This window comes from Rosa rugosa, chromosome 1, assembly GCF_958449725.1.
Source record: "Rosa rugosa chromosome 1, drRosRugo1.1, whole genome shotgun sequence".
In the NCBI taxonomy this organism is placed as follows: Eukaryota; Viridiplantae; Streptophyta; class Magnoliopsida; order Rosales; family Rosaceae; genus Rosa; species Rosa rugosa.
The window spans coordinates 65,627,481-65,652,857 of record NC_084820.1 but is presented as its reverse complement, the minus strand read 5'-3'; the positions used below and the strand labels follow the sequence as shown (position 1 = coordinate 65,652,857).

General features: G+C 40.3%; 1 long non-coding RNA gene and 1 pseudogene across 2 annotated transcripts; one reads left to right on the top strand and one right to left on the bottom strand.

The window, feature by feature from the left end:
- The window catches only part of LOC133745037 (uncharacterized), a 79,432-nt pseudogene that overhangs the window by 36,326 nt on the left and 17,729 nt on the right, over nucleotides 1-25,377 (bottom strand).
- LOC133745010 (uncharacterized) lies at nucleotides 15,992-20,197 on the top strand. Of its 2 annotated transcripts, XR_009863450.1 has the most exons (5): nucleotides 15,992-16,666; nucleotides 16,815-17,037; nucleotides 18,138-18,480; nucleotides 18,642-18,900; nucleotides 19,805-20,197. It is a non-coding gene; the product is annotated as an uncharacterized LOC133745010 (long non-coding RNA). The 2 variants fall into 2 exon arrangements; XR_009863449.1 differs by having other exon boundaries at nucleotides 18,138-18,900.

Here is a 25,377-nt window from a genome sequence, read left to right as displayed (position 1 = left end):
AGCCTAGAGGGGGGTGAATAGGCTCACAACCAATTTTTTTCGTTCAAAAACTTTCTCAGGGATTGCAACTGGGTGATCAATCCTAACTGCTGATATTGAACAGAATGTATTGAACAATCAACCAAACCAACTAAAGCAATAAAGAACACATGTTTTGTTAACGCAATAAACACTCTATCGAGGGAGAAATATCTGCATGGTCTTTAACTCTTGAAAGACCAAAACCAAATCACTAATGAAAAACAGATTACAAGTTTACAACTCAGGGATTACACTGACGCGACAATCCTTCTGGACTAACTCACTAGACTGTTGTAATCACTCCTTGCTAATTGTTTACACAAGTGAACAACTCAGAAATCTCAGCTATGAAACAAGCTATGAAAGCAGCAAGTTCTTCTTGGAGATTTCACCTTTGAAGTTTGCAATACCCAAATGACCTCGTGGGATGCAAGATATGATATGTATGAATGATTGAATGGTTTGTTGTTTTTCAAATTGTTTTCAACATGGAACAAGACACTTTGAAAAACAGAAAATCAAAGAGATAGAACTTTAAACAACAAAGGGATTGAAAACCCAAAAATTTTCAATACCCGAATAGGAACAGAGAACCCATATATATAGAGGAGGAAGAGGAAGGACAGTTCACTCAAAGAACCCTTAAGCTCAATTGGAGTATGTAAACCCATACCCTTAATTTCAGATTGCACATGTAAACCCATGCTCCTAATTTCCATTGGGAATACCAATTCTATAAGCCAAACACTCCAACTCCTTAATCAAAACTGACACCCGAATGGAACCCATGAAAAACCATTGACTTTGTGAAAGAGATGTCATGTATGAGCTTACCTGAGCCATGATGAAGAGGGGTCTTCTTTTAATCTTCAAGTTTGAAGCTTGATCTTGGACAAGACATCAAGATGAGATGGGATTGGGAAGCACGACAACAAGGCAGCAAACTGAGATGAGGTAGCAAGTTGCAATTGAACTATTCTTCAAACTTGGTCTTGGTCTTTGACAGCAAGGCAGCCCTCAAAGAGAAGAAGAGGCAAGTTGCAATTGAACTATCATGCTAATTAAGATGGGAAACTGACAGCAAACTGATCTTCAAGATGATATTTTGACAGCAATACAACCACAAGGATAAGCATGACTTGGGCTCTCACACTTTGGGCTTAATTAATAAACACATGACTTGGGCTTCATGAGTAGTGTTTTGTTAAAAGAGGGAATGCCAATTATAAAATTATACTAACATACTGAAATGTAGAGAAGATCAAGATAGTAACGCATCATATCATGATACATTTAAAAGTTGTAGCACATCTTATTGTTGATTTCGATTTCCTGTCAATAGGATTCTAGCGTGGAGTGCCTCGGAGGATATTCGGTTGTGAAACTAGACGCATAGTCAATGGTTGCGTTGGTAGAGGTCGACACCCACTCGGGATTGGAATTGGTGGACTGAATTGTTGTTTAGTTTAGTTGGGTTCCCACTTTTGGCCCTTTTGTTAGGTCTGCGGTCTGCCTTTGTTTGCCCCTGGTGGGCTGATTGTTGAGTCTATCCACAGTTGATGGCTATCGATACTCATCACTTTATCGATTGTTACTTGTTAGAGTTAGTATTCAGTAATTACATTCCCAATACTAATTTAAAGTCATTGTTCTGAGCTTAGAGCCTTAGATAATCAAAAAAAAAAAAAACATTGTAGAGCTTGTTGCAGAGATCACTTAACAATATACAATGTTTCAATAATCAAAGAAGTAAAGTGTACATACATGACATCTGCCGGCCAATAATCAGCACTCATCAGACCATATCACGTTGTCGGAATGACCTTGGTGGTGTGACTCCCGGGAACACAACAAGACAACATTCACCGACAAGCCAGCTCCAGGCCAAAACATGACTCGACGCGCCGACACTCGCCACCCAAAGTCATCCCTGCAGAAAGAACCAGAACTCAGCAAACTGAAGCATATCAGTCCCACATTGAAAACGAGAGTGAGGCAACTCACTATATCGCATATAAAATGTCCACTCCTCTCTCTTCATTAATTATGCCTCTAAATAGCTATAGACTGCTACTCTGTCCACATAAATATATATCGGCTAACTTCAACATCGGAGGAGCGAAGACCGCCAACTACGGTCTCCCCTCTTGACGCCGTCATATTTCCCTCCACAGATAGTGGGATTCCACACGCACTCATCACATATCGGAATATTGGACACTTGTCCTAGTTAACAAAAGTTGACATCAAGTGGCGATATTCTGGGCATTAACATTTGGCGCCGCCTGTGGGAAACTCTTGAACTAAGAATCATCTCACATAATCTACCATGGCTAGCGGTAAAGGAAATGGCGCTGAAGACCAAAAAAATCAAGTCGTCAACCCTGCGAATCCAGCAATCACCGTCAACCGCGAATTGTTCACCACACTAATCAACACTGAAGGTCAAACCCTCAACACCCTCGAGATGCCCCCAACACAATCTGCTGTGGAGAATCAAACCGGCACCAGCCGCCAAGCACCAAGCCGAGATCTTGCTGCCATGTTGGAGTTGGCTTTGGCGGATTTGCACAACGCAAACAGAGAGCGGGAAAAAGAGCGAAAGGAAAAAAGCGGAAGCCCAAAATCAAGTAGCAACGCTACTGTCAAAATTTGACGAGCTAAAAAAGGCGTTGGGAATGAATACACATCCGACCCAAAGCGAACACTCACAAAGCACAAGGCTCAGCCCAAACACGAGGACAAGAGTAGCGCCGATACCAGCAATCCCAATGGTGTCGCTTTGAATCCACCTAAACTAGCGGGATTACAGCCAGCACCACCGCCACAATTAGTACAGGAGTAGGTAGCAGACTCATAGCCGCATTATGACAACTCATTCAACGCAGGCCAGCAGAGGGCAACTAAAAACATGCCAGAACCCTAGCAACAAATGTTAACACAAAATCAACCCCTTCCCCGACGCCAACACCTTGATCTTAGAAAAAATGCGGGAACTAAAAGAAATGTTACTAAGTGCTGAAACATGTATCCTATCGCTAGCTCAAAATCTGTTCATCGCGGCACGACCAGGCCCATTCACCGCCATAATTTTGCAAACCGTCAGGCCGACATAAACAAAAACTCTTAAAATTGCCCAATTTGGCTGATCAACAGATCCATTCGTACACATAGACACCTTCAAAAGGGTAACCAACAACAAAGGGTTTGATGATGCAACTCTCTGTCACCTATTCAGCGAAACATTAGATGGAGAGGCAATGAGCTGGTTTTTTGAATGCCCACCAGGCTCCATGGATTCATTCTCAACCCTGTCAAATGCATTTCTGTCACGATTCATCCTCATGACAGGCGGAAATCACAACTCAAGTCAATTGTTCAGTGTCAACCAAGGTACGGATGAGTCGTTAAAATCATTTATCACAAGATGGAGGACCGTCACATCAAGATGTCGGGATCTCGACAAAACAATGGCGCTGGCAGCCTTCAAACAAGGACTCCTCAAGGCAAGTTTCTTATACCACTTCAACTGCAATTGCCCAAATGCCACATATGACTACGTCATGAATGAAGCAGTCTTACACGCCTAAGCCGAGTATAGCACTTACGGCGCAACAACACCACCACCGCAAACTCCACTCAAAACACCCTCACCCCCCACATTCCAACAAGGAAACACCACCACCACCGCCCCAAACGTTACCACACCACCAAATGACAAAAAAAAAAGAGAATGGCAGCAGAGCAACTACCAAGACAAGCGGCAAAGGGTGCAACAATACCACAACAAGGGTCACAGATGTTATGTTTTCACAATGATCTCCGCGACAACCGTGACAACCACAACAATAAGCCCGCCATAAGTACTCAAAAAGTTGAGGTTTTCACAGTCCTGACGGTATCATATGAAGAAATCTATGACCAATGCAAGGATCAAATCCCACCGCCACCCCCAAGGGTAGGAAAGCCAAGAAACACCTGCAAATGGTGCAAATATCATGAAGACAATGGCCACAACACCAACGATTGCAATGCCCTCAAAATCGCAATCGAGTCATTATACCGCGATGGGAAATTGGAGCAATACAAAGCCGCCATCTGTGGTAGCCAATGTCGAACCAAAGCGGAGAATTAACACCATTGACGGTGGTGCTTTCATAGACAGTTTATCGCACAGGGTAAGAAAGCGCTATGACCGCGCTAACCACTCAAAGGAAATATTCAACATCCGCTATGATTGATCCGCCAAAATGGCCAAAACTGGTTGGAAGCCAATCAATTTCTCTGAGGAGGAAGAACGAGACATTCATTCACCCCACGACGACCCATTTCTGATAGACGCAATCCTCGACAAATGGTCCGTCGAACGAGTGCTGATAGACAGCGGATCCGCCGTTAACGTCATATTTAACGGATGCTACAAGCAACTGCAGCGCAACAGAAAGCTCATGCAAGACCACGAGCCGCAACTCAGTTTCTCCGGTGACGTAACCCAACCTCTGGGGTCTGATTACATGCGTCTATCCATTGGGACAGCTCCATATACGGCGAAAGTGCACATCGAGTTCATTGTGATGGACTGCTTCAGCTCATACAACGCCATTATCGGTCGCCCCGCCCTCAACAAACTCAAGTGCATCATCGCCGGGTACATGCTACTCATGAAATTCCCCACCCTGAACGACACTGGCTTTGTCAAGGGCAGCCAATCAGTTGCACGAAGAATGTTACTCTACAACGGTATCAAGGTCAAGAAGCCGCCATGAAATCTTAACGGTAGCCAACACACCACAAGTGACTGACAAAATTGACGATCCCAGAGATGATGAGAGGAAATACTTCAAGAAAGAGCCCGTCAACCCGGAGACGTCGCTCGGTGTCGTAAGCATCTCCGACGAACACCCAAAAAGAACTGTGCGCATCAGAGCCCAACTCTCTCCAGAGATAGCGAAAGAGCTCACCCAATTCTTGAAGGAAAATGCGGCAGTCTTTGCATGGTCATGTGACGACATGCCAGGAATATCTCCCGACATAATTGCACAATGGAATCTATTTGTAGACAGCTCAGCCTGCGCCAAAGCATGCGGTGCCGGCATCATCCTCACAGGACCAGGGGGACTTGACGTGGAGTACGCCCTTAAGTTCAACTTCAAAGCCTCCAACAACATGGCAGAATACGAAGCACTTATCGCAAGATTGCTTTTAGCCATTGACTATGGAGCGAAAAATGTCGACATCTTCAGTGACTCACAGCTAGTGGTCAACCAAGTCAACGACACCTTTCAGGTCAAAGACAAACAATTAGCGGCATACTTAGGATATGCCAAAACCCTGCTCGGCAAGTTCAACTTCTTTAACATAACACAAATTCCTCTAGAAAAGAATGCCAAACAGACTCCCTGGCACGTTTAGCAACAGCTCAACCACACCAAAGCCCAACCGAAACTCGGGTGGAGACTCTCGACAAGCCGAGCATCACAAAAACCCTGGCAGAAATCTACACAATTGAGGTAAGCCCAAATTAGATGGATGAGATACTCAAGTATAAACATGACGTCACACTACCACCCAACAAAGTCGAGGCAAGACGACTGATACGAAGAGCGACAAATCTACAACATCCAAAATGGCAAGGTCTACCACCAAGGGTTCACACACCCCAAATTAAAGTGTCTAACACCAGAAGAAGGAAAGCAAGTCCTAGCAAAGATACATGTCGGAGAGTGCGAAAACCACTCAGGAGCTAGATCACTTGCCAACCGCACCATGCGCCAGGGATATTTTTGGCCGTCATTGGCGGACGACGCCAAGGAAATATCACGCTCGTGTCAGAAATGCCAACAATATGCAGACCTCCCACGTGCGCCAGCAGAGCCGCTATCTATCATCATCGCACCATGGATCCATTCCACATGGGGACTAGACATTATGGGAAAGCTGCTAACCGCCAAGGGCCAATTCAAGTACATAATCGTGGCCATCGATTATGAGAGCAAATGGATTGAGGCCGAACCGCTAATGACCATCACGACCGTCAAAGTCCAACATTTCCTATGGAAAAACATCTACTGCCGCTATGGAGTTCCCGACACAATCATCACAGATAACAGGACACAGTTCAATAACGAGGAACTCATCACATTCACCGCCAACCTTGGCACGAAGATGCGTTTTGCCTCTGTAGCACATCCCCAAACCAATGGCCAGGTTGAGGCCGCCAACAAAATCATCAAGAAGCTACTAAAAAAAAAGCTGGAGGACAAGAAAGGCTTATGGGCTGAAAAACTCCGGGAAGTTCTTTGGGCCATCAGGACAACACCAACATCTGCCAATGGTGAGACCCCTTTCTACATGATGTTTGGCACAGAAGCAATCCTCCCAATCGAAATAACCCAACCAACGGCTCGGATTGACGAATACGACGCCACAACAAACGTTGCCGGCATCAACCTTGACAGAGACCTACTGGAAGAAAAACGAGACAAGGCACACCTACACAACTTGCAAAACAAGCAGCGGGTGTCGTGTTTTTACAACAACCGTGTGAAAGCCAGGAACCTCCAACTGGGAGATTGGGTAATGAAGGAAGTCATACCGCCACCAAAAGCACTCCGCCCAACATGGGAAGGACCTTACCAAATTGTAGAAGTAGTAAGCCCCAGCACATTCTACCTAAAGAACAATGAAGGCGTCACATCCACCTATCCCTGGAACACTCAACATCTCCGCTACTACTACAAGTAGCGCGACAATATGCCCCCGAGCATCTTCACTTAGCTAAATTTTTTTTTTCTTCCAAAGTTTAGCTAAAAATTACCCCCACGGGTACGCATTTTTGTAACCACTGGTTCTACCCAGTCGTCAATGAAACAAGGAATTATTCAAACCATTATCCTACACATGCAAAAAAATATATATACATATCAAGTCTGGCCAAGCCAACACTTTTTGCCCACAACACAGGCAAAGGCGATATATGTGCAGATAGTAGACCAATCTTAATTCCTTTCATGTTTCATTGACACAAAAAATAAAAATAAAACAAACAAACACATTCCGCCACATACAAAAAACGTAGCGGATAAAGTATTCATCGCAACAAAGAAAGAAAAGAGACATCACACATTTAAAACAACAAGTTGGGACCCCCCAACCAAAATTGTTTATAATTCTTAAGAACATTGTCTACATAATAAAAAAGTACATAAAAATTCAGCTACCGATAAAACTACTCTTGCTGGGAATGAGGAGCAGAGCCCGAACCAAGATCACGCCACGACGTTTCTCAATAGGTTGACGGGTATTAGGATTGCCATCAGACCGGGCGTTATCAGGATTGCCATCAAACCGGGCGTTATCCTCTCCAGAAGAAGCACTCTCCTCTCTACCATCAGAAGACCCGCCACTTCCAAATTCCTGAACATCCTCCACTTCAACATCTTCGCCAGCCACAGAGTTTGAAGGAGCTCGATCGGCCATAATCTTGTCAAAATTCAAATAGCCCATATCATTAGGCTCCTTGAAGTTGGCAGCAACACCTTGCTTACCGGCATCTGTCAAAAGTGCCGAAAACTCCGCTGACTTCTTAAAAGCCTCCACTGCCTCTAAGCGAACCATTGTCTTCTCATCCTCCGCCATCTTCGCCATTTCTTCCCGCCTAGCAGACTGGAAGTCCGCTAACTCCCTCCGCATCGCGCCGCCTTCAGTTCTAAGTTTGAATTGGTTAGTGAATCACAACCCTCCTCCCTCATCCGCTGGGTACTGAATCTATTTTGGAATTGGGGTTGAACTATTGGACAGTATGAGCTTTGAAGAGAATATAATTTGTGGGTTTTTCTATAATAGAAGAAGCCACACCAATCAGATACACAGTTCAACGCATTTATCTAAAGATTCAATAAATATAAGCTGTACGCCCATAAATCACACCTTAACTTCCTCCTAAGTAACTTTTCTTCCTCAATCTTCTCCTATATTTTACTTTCACAGTTCGAGATAACCTTTTCATATGCAGCATTTTTCTCCGGCAATGTCGCCTCTCTCAACTAGGCCTGTCCACAAGTACACACAGGAACTATATCAACAAAGGAAACATAAAAGGCACTGATCACCTACTAACATGAAACTCAACCAGGACCAAAAACAACGAAAAATCCCTGAACTTTAACACAACTTGCAATGACCACAACTACACCCACATGCCCAAATAACAAAAATCCTATCTTCGAATAAGATAGGCAACAATTCGGAGCTGTACACCAGAACTACAATCAAAATCAAAGACCCAGATATAGAAACCTACAAATTCGAATTAAAGCAACATTCCCAGATAAGAAAGATCCAAACTTTGAACCAGAAACACAACTACGTCTACCGGCTCCGACTACGTCCGCCGCCCATGCTAGCAATCCCGCCATAATTCTCTCTCTCTCTCTTTCTCTCTCTCTCTGAATTTGCAGTGTTAGGGATTTGAAATTGAAACTAGGAAAAAGACCAATTCGTTGATTCGGGTCGGATTGTGATGTTGGGCTAAGAATTCATTGGGCTTTTCAGACTTCTAAATGGGTGGAATTTCCACTAATAGGCCCAATTCAGCAGTTTCACTTTGAGATGATGAGATGTTTTTTTATCGGAAAAAACTTCGCTAACCAGCCCTGGTCAGCAGGGGCTGTCCATGACCAATCAATACTTTACACGTAGGGTATATCCTTTTGTCTGGCACATTGTTTTGTCTCTTCCTTTATCAAAAAGTTTCATAATCTACTGCAGCTATTACTTACACTTATTGGCATAGCGTAGTGGGCCCATTTGTTTAAGAATTTGTTTATCATAAATATGTTTCAGTTAAAAATTCATCCTCTATACTCAAAGGTAAACAGTTATTTCATTATTCATAATCGCACATATAGACCATATTCTGTCTAGACTGGATTTGGTTGCAAACTGTCAAAAATTTAGCAAAGAATTAGCTGAGGAACAAGAAAAGTTGAGAATAGCAAAACACTACCGAGCTAAACTCAGTAGAGAAACTCCAGAATACTGGGATAAGATTTTCCTAGTACAAAAACATATTTACAGAACTGAGAAAAATATTGAAGAACTAAAGTTCATCTATAAAGAGGAACAAAAACCTCTTGATTATTTGAGCATTGGTTAGATCCGCAAATCACTGGTATCAGAGTTTGCAAAGAGCTCAAAAGGGGAATTCCCAATGGGGACAATGTCTGATTTAATATTAGAGAAGTTGAATTCTCTACTAAAATCTTCTGATGAGAAATATCAAAATTTGCTACAAGAAGTATCTAGATATCAAAATCATCTAGATAAAGTACCAGATATAATCACCCAATTAGAAAAATTGGAGCAAAAAATAGATTATATCAAAGAACTTCCAAAAACGGAAGAAGAAAAGCTAACAAGTGTTAGTAGAAAAATCAATGAACAGCAAAAAACGCTGGATTCTATGAAAAATATACTGAAGGACAAGAAAGTGCCTACAGTAAAAACAAAAAAAAATAATGGATTCAAACCATTAGAAAGACCAGACAAGAATCCTGTTCCAAACATGATTTTTCTAGAACCATCTACTAGACATACTAGCATTCGGTATGAAAACCCGAAGGATGTCAGAGATATCAAGATGATGAGCATCTTTGGAAAGAAAAAAGGAGTACAACTCCTAAATGCTGAAGAATTTGAATACAACAAAATTGAACAGGAGGTAAAAAACTCCTCAATTCCAAAATTAGATTTTAAACAAATCTACAAAAGGGGAAGATTTGAGTTGATGGACAACCATCATTTCAAATTATTAGAATTCCCAACCCTTTCTACAATAGGAGAAACAGATATCTTGATGATCACTCCTGAAGAAGTTGCCAGAGCAAGAACAAAAAATTATCGATTTATGCACATTGAAGCAGTCCAAGTAGGCATAAAACTTCTTGCCCGAGAAGGTATAAACTGTTTAGTTCTATGTGTTTTACAAGACAATAGACTGATAACAGATTTTCAAGCTAGTCTGCTGGGAACCCTGAAAGCATCTCTATGCAACCAAGTAGCATATTTCAACTGCTTCCCAAATTTCTCAACCAGCTTGAAAGACGCAGCTCACTGTCTAAGACTAAGAGTCAAGACAGATGGCATATCTATGAAAGAAGATATGCAAGAACTCTCAATAGTATATAGAATATACTATAAACTAATGAGTACCACAGTAGAGCCTAAAACAAGGATATCTAATATCCCAGGTCTCACTACTGGATTCCTCACCAGTCAAAAGAACCATTCACAACAGATTCACAAGGTTACTTGGAATGAAGTAACTTTTCCTATTGAATGGAAATTATCTGGTCCAAAAAAACCACCAGAAAGTGCAAAAGCAAAAATCTATGAAAGCAGAAAGACTGGAGAAATCAGTCTAAATTTTGACAATCACAGAAAAAGTGATGTCTGTCCTGAAAATATCAGGATAAACAAAAATCTTCTCAGAAGAAGCTACAGCACTAGAGAAGCTAGTGTTAGTGGTACAAAATACTCTAAAGAACCTTTAGAGCCAATTACTGAAGAAGAATTAGAAGTTGGTCTAAACAGACCAGCTAATATGCTTAGAGCACAAAAGCTCTATGATCTCTATGATGAAGCAGAATCTTGCGAAAATCCTGAACGATTAGAAAAACTAATCGAAGAAATGAAAATTTTCAAACCAAGAAGGGAGAGAAAACTCCTGCCTTATCAAGATATTGAAATGGAAGAAGGAGAAAGCTCCAAAACTTTCATCATTAGAGAAAAGGGAAAAATAAAACTCCCTGTACAAAAAGCCCCAACCGGCAAAAATGGAGAAAGAAATTCTCAAAGATTTGTCCCAGAGGACAATATACCTAGAGTACCAATTTCCAATTATGGTATCTGGCTAAATCTAGACAAAGCTCTAGACAAGAGAAAAACTCTTGACCAATGGGTAGATAGCCTGATGATGGCCTCAGCTCTTACCCTTGGAAAGTTTGAAGCACCAGATTTGCAGGTGTAATGAAACTACTCTTACCGGAGTAGCAAAAAAGTACTATCTGTCTTTTAAAGAAACGGCCAGAGGAAGAGACTGGCTAGAAGAAATCAAAAATTCAAAATCTCCGTATGATTTTGCATTACCCCTGTACGATCAGTTCTGTGGAGATCTCTCAAATCTAAGTGAGAAGGCTAAAGAAACGGCCAAATCAAATATCTATGCTCTCAAAATTTGTGACATGAGATATTTTGAAGAATACTTGAATGAATTTCAAGAATATTACTGTACGATTGGTGAACTAGAGAATACTGATCTAGTCAACTTGTTGCACAGAAAACTCCCTGAACCATGGAGAACAGCTGTGAGAGAAAGCATAGCTGAAAAACCAATTGAAAGATTTTCAGTTGGAGGAATTGCCGATAGAACCAGGCAATTACTAAAAGAACAATGCAAAGCCAATCTTAGAGCAAAGATGGCAAAGAAACAACTCAAAGGAGTTGAAAATTTCGGTTACGGAATACTAGACGTACCAACCAACTGGGGATGTCATGAATCCAATTTCCACAGAAAAAGAAAAGAAAAATATTACTCGAAAAGATTCAAAAAGAGTAATAAGAAAAGAGATTAGAAATTCAAGAAAAGTTCCAATTTCAAGAAACAACAGGATGAAGATCCTAAAAAGAAATTCTTCAAGAAAAAGAAGAATCACCAAGCCAACTATAAACAACCAAGCAAAAAAGCTTGCAGATGTTGGTTATGCAAAACTGAAGGGCACTATGCCAATGAATGCCCGGAAAAGGGTAAAAGATCTACTAAAGCTCTGTTTGATGAATACAAGCCTATAGTAGAAACAACAAATATGAAAGGCTACGAAATAGCCTATTCTGATGAAGAAGAAGACGACAGGTCAGTATACTCTGCCTGGTCTGAAGAAGGAGAATCATCTGACTCTGAAACTGATTCTGAAGTAGAATACTTCGAATCTAGACAGATGAATGTCCTAAAAGTCAAAAACTGGGAAGAAAGCAAGACAGAAGGAATCATGTCTTCTTATCAGGTGAACCCTGGTACATTCATTTGTGACTACTGCTTATGTCATGAAAAGAATGGACTTCCTATGTTTTGTGAGGAGTCAAAAAAGACTTATCACAAAGAATGCTTCATAGCTGAAGCAAGAAGAAAAACCAGGAATGGCCTTATCAGTCAACTGGTAGAAGCAGAATATGAAGAATATTTCTCTGAACAAAAAGAGAAAAAGGTAGAAGCCTTGTTCCAAGAAATTATGGAACCATCTTCCTCAAAAAAGGAAGAAAATATCGATGAAGAAAAAATCGATGACAACATTGAACTGGTTGAACCACCAGAAATTGTTCCAGAAGAATGTAAACCATTCATTCCACAGGAACAAGCTCAAGAAAATGAGCTTCAAAACTCGAAAATCGTCTCTACTAGTAAATACAGCAACTACATAGAGATTGGATTAAAATTCTCTGATCATAAGAAATATCATCTACATGCATTTGTAGATAATGGATCAGGATTTACTGTTGCAAAGAGATTTGCAATTCCAGAAGAACTCTGAAAAGAAGATAAGAAAAGAACAGCTACTGGTGTCACGTTTGACGGAAGTCACCTTACAATGAACAAAGTAGCAAAAAATGTTCATATCACCATTGGTGGAGGAACATTTATCATCCACAATGTTTGGCAATCTGAAGGGCAAGGATCAGATTTCTTGTTGGGAAATGATTTTATTCTCCAACAAAGATTCATCCAGGATGAAGAAGCGATAGGCTTCAGAAAAGGAGAACGGGTGTTCTGGGCAGATAGGCTTACACAAGCCAAAAGTGTAGTAGGTTCAAACTTTACTACACAATATCAGAGATCGCAACAGAATAGTGGTGATCTTACCCCCTACAAAACCAAATTCGAACCGATACTCCAAATTAAACAACAAGAAGAATTACTTGTTGAAGAATCTTCTGAAGAAGAAGAAGAAGAAACTAGCAAAGATGAAGAAGCTAGTTTTATCCATGAGCATAACCTCAATCACTTCCAGAATAAGCTTGAGTCTCAGAAAATTCCCACTCTTGATAAAATCAAGAAACTACTCGAACAGAATATCGATGTAGATCCTCAGAAATTTTGGGAAAAAGACCCAGTGGTCTGTGAATTAAGATTACATGATATGAATGTCATCTGTCATGTCAAAGCTATTCCTTAATACAAAGAGGAAGATCAAAAAGAATTCAGAAAGGACATTGAAGATCTCCTGAACAAGAGATTAATTCAACCTTCCACTAGCCCTCATCATGCTCCAGCATTCTACGTGAGAAATCATGCAGAAAATCTCAGAGGAAAAGCTAGAATGGTAATTGACTATAGAGATGTCAATAAGAAGACTGTCAAACACGGTTATCAAATTGCTCAAGTACGAGTACTGATCAATAAACTCAGAGGAGCTAAAGTCTTTTCAAAATTCAATGCAAAGTCGGGTTTTTGGCAAGTCAAAATGCATTCTTAGAGTATTCCTCTCACTGCATTCGGAACACCACAAGGTCATTATGAATGGTTAATAATGCCTTTTGGTCTAAAGCAAGCTCCCTCAATCTTCCAAAGAAAGATGGACAACGTCTTTAAACATGTTGCGGAGTTCTACGTCGTTTATATTGATGACATCCTTGTCTTCTCCAAAAACAGAGAAGAACACATGAAACACCTCTATGAGGTAGTAAAGCTGATAGTTCAGCATGGAATTATCCTAGGGGAAAAGAAAATCTTGTTTATCTTAGATGAAGTTGATTTCCTAGGAATAAACATCAAGAATGGAGTGATAAAACTCCAAACTCATATCCTTGAGAAGATCTGGAAATTCCCAAATAGAATTCCTGATGCTAAGAGTCTAGAAAGATTTTTAAGAGTCATTAACTATGGGAGAGATTTCATTCCCAAAATCTCAGGACTAACAGCAATGTTATCTCCTAAAACTAGTTCCAAGAGAAAATGGAACTTCACAGAAGATGATGAGAAAATTATAAAGCAAATAAAAAATCTCTGCAAAAATCTCCCTCCTCTACAACAACCAGAGGAAAATGATGAAATTATCCTTCAAACAGATGCGAGTGATAATTACTGGTCCGGTGTTGTTCTGGCAAAAACTTCTGGAACTAACATTGAAAAGATCTGCAAATTTTGTAGCGGCAAGTTCAGCCCTGCAGAACAAAATTATCCCATAGGGGAAAAAGAAATTTTGGCTGTAAAAAAAAAAACAATTTTAAATTCTCCAGCTTTTCTTGGAAAACCCTTTATTGTACGTACCGATTGTGCTAGAGTAAAGAACTTCAAAAATTTTAAACTTGATAAAGTTGCTGACAGAGGAAGATTAGTCAACTGGCAATTATTTCTTAACCACTATGATTATATTGTTGAACTAATTGCAGGAAACAAGAACTATCTTCTAGACGCCCTAACCAGAGAAATGGCAATGTTTAGCCGAAAGAATGACGACGAAGGTTGCAATCCCAGAAGCAGAAGAACTGGGAAAGAACATGAACCTGCTGAGGACCCCAAAGAAAAAATCCTCAAAAGATTCTTGCTAGGTCCGAAAGGACTAGCCACAACTGATCAATCCCAGGGTAAATGATTGGCTAGCCCGTCTCAAAAGGCAGACGGTAAAGGCTCATCAAGACTGTTGAAGGCTGTTGCTTTGCCAAAAAGCAAACCTACTCCAACTGGAGTAATAAATGTTTTTAATTATGAACTGCAAACTTTTGATAAACCTGTATTCAGAACTGGCAGGAGGCTAGCTTACCACCAAAAGGCAATCCTTGATAACCTCTTATTTGCTTTCAAGAAAGAAACAGTGGTATCATGTTCCCAGCTCTGTTTGCCTTAGCTGAAGAACTTTATGAAAATGCTAGACCACAGAATGCAGAAATTCATACACAGCAGAGTGCTGGAAGAAGTGAAAAAATTCACTATCTTAAATATCCAGAAAGTGCTAGAGTTCCTATCATAGCATTAACAGAATCAGACTGGTTTGAATTCCATAATCTGATAGGAAGTCATAATTCTGATGCCTGTATTCCTCCAACTCTCTTCATTATTGCTGGACCTTATGTTGGAAGATACTTAGTCAATGTTCAGAGTGAACATCCTCAAGAACACAAGCTATCTTCAGCCCGCCTGTGTTGGATACAATGGCCAGCCAAATTCAAGCATCCCATGGATGAAGGCCATGGCTCTGGAATATATCAAAAAGATCATCTCTGAAGATACAAACAATACTTTCCTGGCAGCAGGAGAAAAAACTATTATCACTGCTTACGATCATCTTGACGTAGTCAGCAGTGACATTTTCCTATCCCTCACAAGAAAGGAGGTAGACTCGACACTGGCATGCTTACAGTGGGTTAAAAAGCTTGAAACAGACAACCACTACAAAATGTATGTTGATACAGATGTCGAAGACAACACAACAACTGCTTGAATGGCCCGGGCAGATAACAACTCGTTTGTCCTTGGTAATAACTCAGAAACAGACGAGAACATGTGAAGCAGCAGGTGTAGAAAGCACCTAAAGTACTTTTGGACTCTTCCCTAAAAGCTACTTTTGCTTTTCAGAAAAGATAGGTGAAAAACATTTCACCTAAAGGAATTTGCTTTTCCCTTGTCCGACCTCCATCATCAGGAGCACTCAGGAAAACAGAAAATCACGAAGTTGTGCTGTACATTTTTATGTTTTGAAATTCGGTTTGAGTTCCGCTCCCTATATAAGGAGCTTTAGTTTCAGTTGTAAGGCATCGGAAATTTGAGGAGAATCATATTCTCTCAAAGAGTAAGAAAGCCAATAGAAGTGTGCTCTTTTCTTCTTAAAGCTTCAGTACGTGAGAAGTGTGCTTATGTTCCAAGTAAGTATGAATTTAGTTATGAGTAGCTAAACAGCAATTAGCTGTTTACCCAACACTACTAGAAATCTGTTCATAGACATCGCATGTTTTAAATCGGTCAGACTTGCACACGATGTAAAAACGTAATCTAACATCGTTTTACGAAAATACCGATTTAAATGTATATCATTAGCATCGGGTCTTAAAATGACCGGTGTTAAAAGTTTTGTTTGAAAATTTGCGGGAACCTATTTTTGCAAAACGCGCTAAGTGTTTTAAGTGAATTGAAGAAGCGGGTACTAAATCTAAAAACTTTCACACTTAGAAAAAAAAAAATTAAAGCCCGATCCCAAAAGTTAGACAGAAAACCCTAAGCTCTCGCGCGGCCTCCTTCTCACTCGAACTTGCCTTCATTCTAAACTCACCCCAATCTGGATCTCCTCCCAAACCCGACCTCCATCTCCTCCCTTCCTTCCTTCCTTCATCTACGTCCTCAGCTTCTTCGGCATCAACTCCGTCCAGTCTGGCATCGACTTCGTCCAGTCCGGCATCGACTTCGTCCAGTCCGTCCTCAGCTTATTTGTCGAAGCATTTCTAAACAGCGCCGTTCAGTCTTAGCCTGTGGAATCGAATCAAGAGAGCGGCGGCCAGTCGGCGCGACTCACTTCAGAGAACGACTCCGTTGTGGGATTCGAAGGATTTGCCTGTAGAAGGATTCTAGGAGTCGCCGGTCGGAGGCGAAGTAATCTTAGTACGTATCGTTCTAGTTCTATATATGTAAATGATAGAGTCAATTTCAGTTGATGGTATCAGGCTTGTGGGAGATTTGTTGTGTTTGTACTTTTTCTGTTTTGTTTTGTTGCAATTCTGACTGTTTGATAATTTACAACGTCTGACAGACTTCCCATCGTTTGCTTTGTGGAAACCTAGACCTAAGAATATGCTGCTTGACTAGAAACAACAGAGCCTCAAGATTGGCGATGGGATCAGTCAGTCTTTCACTTTCTTTTGCGAGTTTTTATGCTGGACATGGTCACTCTCTGTTACCAGGTGCTGGAGATTTTGCTTGGGTCCACAGATTACTTGACTTGGCGGACATTTGGAACCTCGGCTGCATCTTCGGTACTTTCAATTTCCATTCATACTTTCTTAATTCAGTTGAGATTTTAATGGTTCAATTAGTTGATTGAGTGTTTTGTGTATTCTGAAATTGAATATTGTAGCTGAGATGGTTATCGGGGATGTACTGTTTGTTGGAAGTACTAAGATTCTCCCAGGTAGGGCTTTGGGGATCTGGATAAAAACAATTTATTTACTGGGATCTGGATAAAAACATTCTTCATGGAACTTGTTCTTAACAAAACATTAGGAACTTGTTCTACAGAGAATTTAGACCCTTCTCTCAGAAAAAAGAAGAGAGATTTCTATCTCAGAGAGAGAGAGAGAGAGAGATTGGAGATCGTGTCAGATCGGGAACAAAAACTTGTAAGAGAAATCTCTAACATTCTTGGTGTTCTGTTCTGTGTTTGTTTTTGGGATTTCTGCAATGTTGGTTTAGTTTCCAGTGCAAAGCGTGGAACTTTGAGGGTGTTTCTAATTTTTCTTTAATGGGTATATCTTTGTTCTGCTAATGGTGGCTATTAAACTACTATTAAAGAAGTTAAAATGGAGAACATAACTACTATTAAACTAGTAATAGACTTAAAATCTAAGGACGGAACTTTTGTCAATGAGTGTGATACTTGTTCTTGAGTCTCATTGAGCTTATGGTTGCCTTTTCCTGACTTGATTTAGTGCAAGGGTTATAGATGCGTTGTCCTCCAAACTAACAGAGTCTGGGGAATTTGTTTTGATGTGTCGATTAAATGGTCATGGTGGTTTATACTTTGTAATTTTGCCCCTGCTTCTGTTTGTGAGTCCCAATTGAACTGGGTCATAGAAAATTTTGAGTGTTCTTGGTAATTATTATTGTGGATTTGTTCTTGTAACACTTGCTTAATGATTATCTGCATTGTATGTTCAATTCTTCATATGGTGATGAATTTGCTGATGATATGATTTTGTATGAGCTTGAGAATGGTAAGCAAGAACAATTTTAGTGACAGTTGGTTGGTTCTTGGAAAATTCTTCAGAAGTTAATGTTCTATTGGTGGTTGTTTCTGCGTTTATTATCTGTTTCTTGATAATTGTATATTCAATTTTCTACATTGGTCTCTCGTCAGGTTTTCGCACGATTTACACCTCTACAATGTGGCTGGATTCTTGGACTAAGAATGAGATGGACCTGGGTTTCTTGGTATATAAATATGCAGTGCGCTTTGGGTTGTCTTCAAAGAGCTTTTGTGACCTTATCACTGATATGGGTTCTCATGGGTGTACAGGGGTGGAATTATGATTTCTTATTTTGAAAGTTGATGATTATACTTCTTGAATCTCCATATATTGCAGCTTTTTACCATTTGGAATTGTATTAATAAGGTCATATCTACTATATCAAGTTAATCGAGAGATGCTAGTATGACATGCAAGATGTAATATATACCGGTCATGACATTGTTGATGCATGTAAGAGCAGTAAGTTCCTTTATTTGAATCAATAGATTTAACTTTGACCTCAACTAGCAACCTTCCATGGATACATGTCACCTCAACTAGCAATTTGACTTAAATGTCTACATTGGTATCATTCTTTGTCACAACATTTCTGATACAATCTGTTTACTTAGGTGCTGATCTCCAAAAGGGAATAGCCAGAGGCTCCTCTTTCCCCTGCAATGGATGCTGTAATAAGAGTATTCAAACGTGTCGCTGGATTATCTAAGTGTGCAGGCGAGGCAGAGTTGTCTGGTGCTGCTGGAGTTGCATTCTGTTCCATCCGTTTGTTGGTAGCATCCACACAAGCGATTAATTTAATTGGAAAACAAGGATCATTAATCAAATCTATAGAGGAGAGTACCGCTGCTTCTGTGCGAGTGTTGTCTGGAGGTATGCTTTTAGTGTGGTACAGTGTTGATTTTCTCTAATCAGTAAAATATCAGTGGTTTCCGTATCTTATCTTCATTGTCTTACCAGTGTTCAAGTCTTATCCTTTTTTCTCCAAGGCAGAGTATAATTATCATGTAGCTATTTTATGTGGTTATCACCGTTTCAAATTAGCAAGGAGTCACTTACTGAAATTTGGAACTAAAATGATTCTTGTATTTCAAATTAGCAGCATAGAGCCACAGAGAGAGGAGGAGAATTTTTTTGACCCATCACTTAGCTGAGAATGACCCATCACTACTATCAATTAAAAGCTTTGTTATTTGCAATCTCTCTTTACGTCCAGATTTTTGTAACCGTGTAGGTAAAGGAGCTTGCAGTCCAGCACGTAAAGTAAAGTACTTTTCAGCTGTAAGAAAGTACTCAAATTTTTGGAAGCAACAACTAAATGATCACCATTGTCTTTTCGGGTAGCTAGCAGCACTTTAATGATCAATTTTAAGAGAACCATCCAAATTGAGCAGTTTTAGTTTTTCTCTTAGTATGAGGAGGATTATGTCTCCTATAATTTGTGAAAATTAAAGAAGCATAAAACATAATTTGAACAGGTTCTATGAATATTTAGAAAATAAATCATAGCAAGTACATAAAGCAATAGAAAAAGTTGATGGCTTTGATGGCTTTGACCACAAATGTGATGAGAGATGATAGTGATAAGGTAAAGTGGTCATGCTTTTTCTCACTTGGTATTCCGATGTGAATTATGTGTATTCAGATTCACTGCCTTTTTAGTACCTTTTAAGCTCAGTCATGTCGGTATTTCTTTTTGTTTAGTTTAGTAATACCAAAAATCACTGTCATTAGGTTTTTGTTGCACTGTGAAACTGACTTTGTCATTCTCTTGCAGGGCCTTGGATTACAAGTTGTGAAATATTTGGCTGCCAAATATGAAGAGCTAGGGTGTGAAGTGAAATGGATGGGCAAGCCTGATAAGGTGATCTAGTCACATTGGTCTGGTTACCGCTGTTAACTTCACTTCATGTGAACCTTTAGCTTAATACATATTTCTCTTGCACTTGACTACTAAGATGAATTTTGAGCAAGGCTAGTTTTTGCTTTGAAGCAAAGTTTGGTGTTGAAATTTTGTAGATTGTTGCTCATATGTTTCTAGGCTAGCCTTTGTAGGTTTTGGGGTTTTCTTTTGTGACATATGTTCAATCATGAATTTGGAAAGAAAATTAAGGAGAGCCCCAATTTTTGGATGATTATGAAATGCATTTCTTTTCCTAGCAGCAGCTAGATGCAAACTTAGCTCATCACGCTTGTCAAAATGAAGTGAAGTATATAAAAGCATAACAAAACAGTAATGCCAAGGAAAACGAAGTCACTTGAGAGATTAGAAATCAGTATCAAAATAAAAATCGATGTCTTATGATTATTAATGTATCGAGTTGTGTCCGCAGAACCGATGTACTCAAAATCAGTGCACATTGATTTTACAAAACAAAAGCGATGTCTACAATGAAACAACACATCGGTTCTAGAAAAAGCAAGCGATGTACATAAAACCATTGAACATCGTTTTGCTTAAATGAAAACGATGTGCTGTGTTAAATGAAACATCAGGCCTTAAAAAAAAACCGATGACGCCTAAAGATACAGACATCGGTCCCAAGAAAATAATGTGCCAAGCTACATGTAAAAATGCCCACGAACAAACCATACTCATGGCAACTGATGTCTACAAGTGTACTGGACATCGCTTATGGAATAGAAATCGATGCAAATGTTCACGTAGGTATTGTTTGACATATACTTTATTAAGCATAAAATGTGAAAATATGAAGAATTAGACATACCTAACATACAAAAATATGATGATTATAACGATTATACATCGATTTATTTGTTAGAATCGATGTTGGTTGTTGTCTGGGACATCGGTTGAAAACGCGCTTATACTGATGTCTATACTTTTCTCTACACCCACTAAGACATCGGTCGAAAATTAGTTTAACATCGGTCCAGAACCGATGTCTATGAACAAAATTCTAGTAGTGCAAGAGTGAGGCTATGGGTTTTTAATCTGTATTCAAGTTTGAATAAATAAATTCCGTGTGAGCCCAGTACACTGTCTGTTTGTGTTTTAGTCTCTGCAAAATTATCTGTTTATCTTACCATTTAGCTAGCTAGAAGAGTATTGTTCTAAAACTTAGAACAGCAGTGATTCCGCCCTAGAAAGTAACCGTTTAGACAAGAAGTCGTTAGGTGAAAATGTGGCATGTTGAAGGCTAGATCTATGCTTTAGGATTTTATTCTGCAAACTTGTTGACTGAAGAAAGATAAAAAAGATAAAAAGTAGAAAAGAATGAAGGGACACGTGTAAACTTCTTAGAAGGCTATCCCAAAACCTAGTCAGGAGGTGCTAACCACACCTGGTCAGCCAAGTACTATCCTTTTTTATCTGAATCTTGAACTACTGCTTCCTTTGAACTCTGAGATGACAAGTTGACTTCTTAGCCACCAAAAGAATGTTAAAAAGATAACACGAGTTCAGCCTTTAGACGGTGTGTAGAATCAATTAAGCACCTTTAAGTTATATTATTAGCAATTAGAGATGACTTGGAAATTGGAATAAACAAAAGACCACTTTTTCCTGAAAACATTTCTGTAGCTAATTCAAACGGATCTATCACACTGCATGTCAATCATGTTTAAGCTACAATTGATGTTTGTGTTAAAAAAAAAAAGAACATTTGTAAGAGTAATATGATTTATATCTCTCTGCATGTGGCTGGTATACTCATTATTGTGAAATGTACTCATATCATAGAGGGTATCTCCTAGCTTTAGCTTGATAGCACCACTTCTGTACGCCAGCATCTTACCCATGAAGCGAGCTGGTAACTCACCCAAAGAACAAGGCTTCTCTGTATTTTGGACACCTCCCGGTGCCGCTGAGCTATTATTTACCTGTCGGCCTGCTGGTTGCTTTAAAATAGGAAAGGTTTGTGGTAAGTGAAGGAAGAACATACTGGTCGCTCTATTTTTCCTCCGGCCAACAAACCCTCAAAACTGAAGTGGTCAAACTGATTTAAGCATGCATGCATACACTGTTGGCATTCTAATCTTCAGATATTCTACCAACCTTTAGATCAAGATCATCTGTTGCTGGTGTTGCCTTTTCATCAGAAATTCTTGCTGGTTAAGAATTGCTGCACAGTGTAGAACATTATATAGGTGCATTCATACTCAACAATGTAGAACATGCATGAAAGATCATCTTCTTAATTATATGTTCGTTTTCGATTTTGTACTTCAAAAGATTAGTTCCAATATCGTATATCAATATGTGCTAAGTATTTAGAGATCACATGCAACCATCTTTGATAAAATAATTGTGATATCTTGGATAATCATGTGGAATAGTGGCATTTGCAAATTAATACTAATTCCTCCCGGAGCTAGATAATTGCTTTTATAAATTTTATTCCTTAAACAAACACACACACAAACGCGCGCGCACATTTAACCTATGCCTATGTTATATATATATACATATAACATAGGTTATACGATTTTATTACACAACAATCAAAGCAAAAGACTTGAAAAAACAGAGAGATAAATTCCACTTTCGCAGGACACTCGATTGCATTGAGCATATGCAACAAGCCTTTAAACCCGTAGATAGATTTGAGTCATTACAGGACGAGTATGTCTCGTGAGGGTTTCTGGATGCTACCCACAACCGTCACTCTTCTGCTTAATCAAAGCTAGGGTTTCAGGGCAGATCGAGCTACTGCATCTTCTAATCCCAGCTTTGACAACTCTTGGTCCGGGGTGGTGGTCGAGGTTACCTTGTTTTGCACTCTGGTGGTTGATCCAGATGGCACAGGCATAGGTACAATTTCTTGTTTGGACGGGTCGACGGATGGGTCCGGCAACTTCTGCTCTCTGGTCGACAAATCAGCTCTGGATTCTGGCTGTCTCAGAGTTGTAACCACGTAGTGGAAGTTGTATGAATTTATTCCCGTGTACAGCCCATCATCCTTCTTATAGACAACGGTTTCACCGTTATAAAGCACGTCTCGCTGATAATAAGAGTAAGGCACGTCGGAATATCCCTTGGTCGCCATCAGGCTCACAGATATAGAAGTGTTTGCCGGCACAGTGGCGGTGTATGTTGTCTCCAATGTGTTTTCGGTTGTAATTGTTTCTCCCCATTCGTAGGATCCGTTATACTCCCCGTAATATGTAGTTTCAATACCACCGAGCCCGAATGGAATTGTTAAGCTGGCGGTGACACTCACGCCCACCATCCACGAGTGGCTGGAGCTCCATGTGCTGCTCTTACTCTCCGTGTACGCGAACTTGAATTCCACAGTGTTGTCTGCTGAGGTGTTGTTGCTGGCGTTTGCAGTGGCCATGGTGACCGGGGTCTCGCCGTAGATTATGGCATTGGCAAGGTCAAAATCGGCATTGTAGATTCTCCTAGAGAGAACAAGCTCTTCCAGCCTGAACCGTGACGAGTTTGAAATGCTGGTACTAGTTTCGTTCGCGCTCAGACCGTCTTGTATAAAACCGGTGTGTCGGGTGCAAAATCTGTTGTTGCTTAAGCATTTGAGAGCGACCGTACTACCGTCGACCTTCACTGGCAAAAACAAGGTGGGAGACGGGAAGCCGTTGGAGTTCCCGTCAGCAAAAATAGCGTTGCCGAAGGCTGCGCCGCCTAACCTCAGGTGGTTGTTGCTCAAGCTGTTGAACACCTTGATTGTCACCCATCCATCGCCATCTGTGGACACTTCGAACCACGACTCAGGAATCCCCTTATCGGTGGACATGAACCTGAGCTGATTACTGTCCGCATGCTGAAGGTAAAGGTTGTTGTCGGCTTTGAAGGCCACATGCCTTGGCAATATCACCAATGACTCCAAGTCAGTGATATAAAAGGTACTCTGTTGATTCCAAGTGCCTTCTGTTCTCATGTATGTAACTCCACCTCCGGTTATTGCTGTTGCATATTGTTTTGAGCCGACATGGAACAACAGGACTTTCTTGGGGTCGCCATCTTCAGCTACTTGAGGCTCAAACAGTGTACACGACCATATGGATTGGTCCTCCTCTGGTTCATCAGCCTCCGGAGAAAGGTACCCATAGTGCTGAGTTCTCCATCGCACGAACTTTTTATTATGTGAGCATCTTATATGTACTAGTCCCGTCCCAGTATTGGCCGTCACGACTTCGAACTTTGCTAACGGGCTGAAGACATTCCCTCCGTTGACTTGGAGAAAGCCATAGGTCGCGGAAGCAGCTGAATCATCGCTGTAGTTCACGTAAGCGTTGAAGTGGGATGATTTCAGAGCAATAGTGGGTGGTAATAGGAAAGACATTTTCTGACTGAAATGTATAGATGATAGATCCCCTCTAGTTCAGTGATCTTTGTTTGTGTGGTTAGACTCTTGCTCCACATATGCTATTTATAACCAATACTGAAGCAAGCTCGATTTTCACATGGTGATATGTGGAGAAGATCAAGATGACCTCGCATCATATCCACATACATTTAATATGGATGAATTATTGAATTCAGTCAATTCACCGACCAACTGGAATCCATGGCTGCAAGGGTAACATGCTTTCATGCTCTCAGTTAGGACCATTCATAAACAGTTAGGGTCATTCATCAACAATTAGGACCATTCATCTGAGTTTGTAAGTCTCATTTATAACGTGCTCATAGATCTGTCAGCGGCCTCGACCTCGACCCTCGTCGTCGTCATACTCAGATGTCCACGCATCATACTACTGGAATCCTTATCTTCAAGTGTAAATGACAAATATGTAATTTAAAACATGCTTTAATGTGAAGTTAATTACTCTGTATTGTTTAGCTAGATAACATGAACCATCACATTCTTTTAAGAGTTAGGACCAATCATCTTAGTTTGTAGTGCAAGTCGCATTTAATCATTTATTCCCCGTGCTCATAAATATATATGAGCCTAGTCGACCCTCGTCGTCGTCGTCATACTCAGAACCAGACAACCAGTACTTCTTTCTTTCTATTGTTGGGCCTTTTTCCAGCTGGCATTTCTGGAATGCAAGAGCAACAGCCGGTTTGCATATTGAGCCTAGTAGAACCTGAAAAACATTGGGCTTTGTCACTTCTGTAGGAATGATTTGTAGATCTTTTAGCTGGCCCAAACGACCAATTTCCAAGTCAAACCATATTTGGGTCATGAGCAACTCTAAGCCTAGAATTAGCACGGTAGTTGGATTCGAAAGTAGTCGTCCACTCGTCCATGTGTTCGACAGGTGGCTATTGAAAATTTTGTCATTGTATTCGGATGTTAGTTACAAGAGATTTTTTAGGTGAGTTAGTGTTCAGTGATTACATACCCAATACTAATTCAAGTCGTTTTTATGAGTTTAGGTGATGACCAAACATTATAGAGCTTGTTGCAATCGAATCACTTA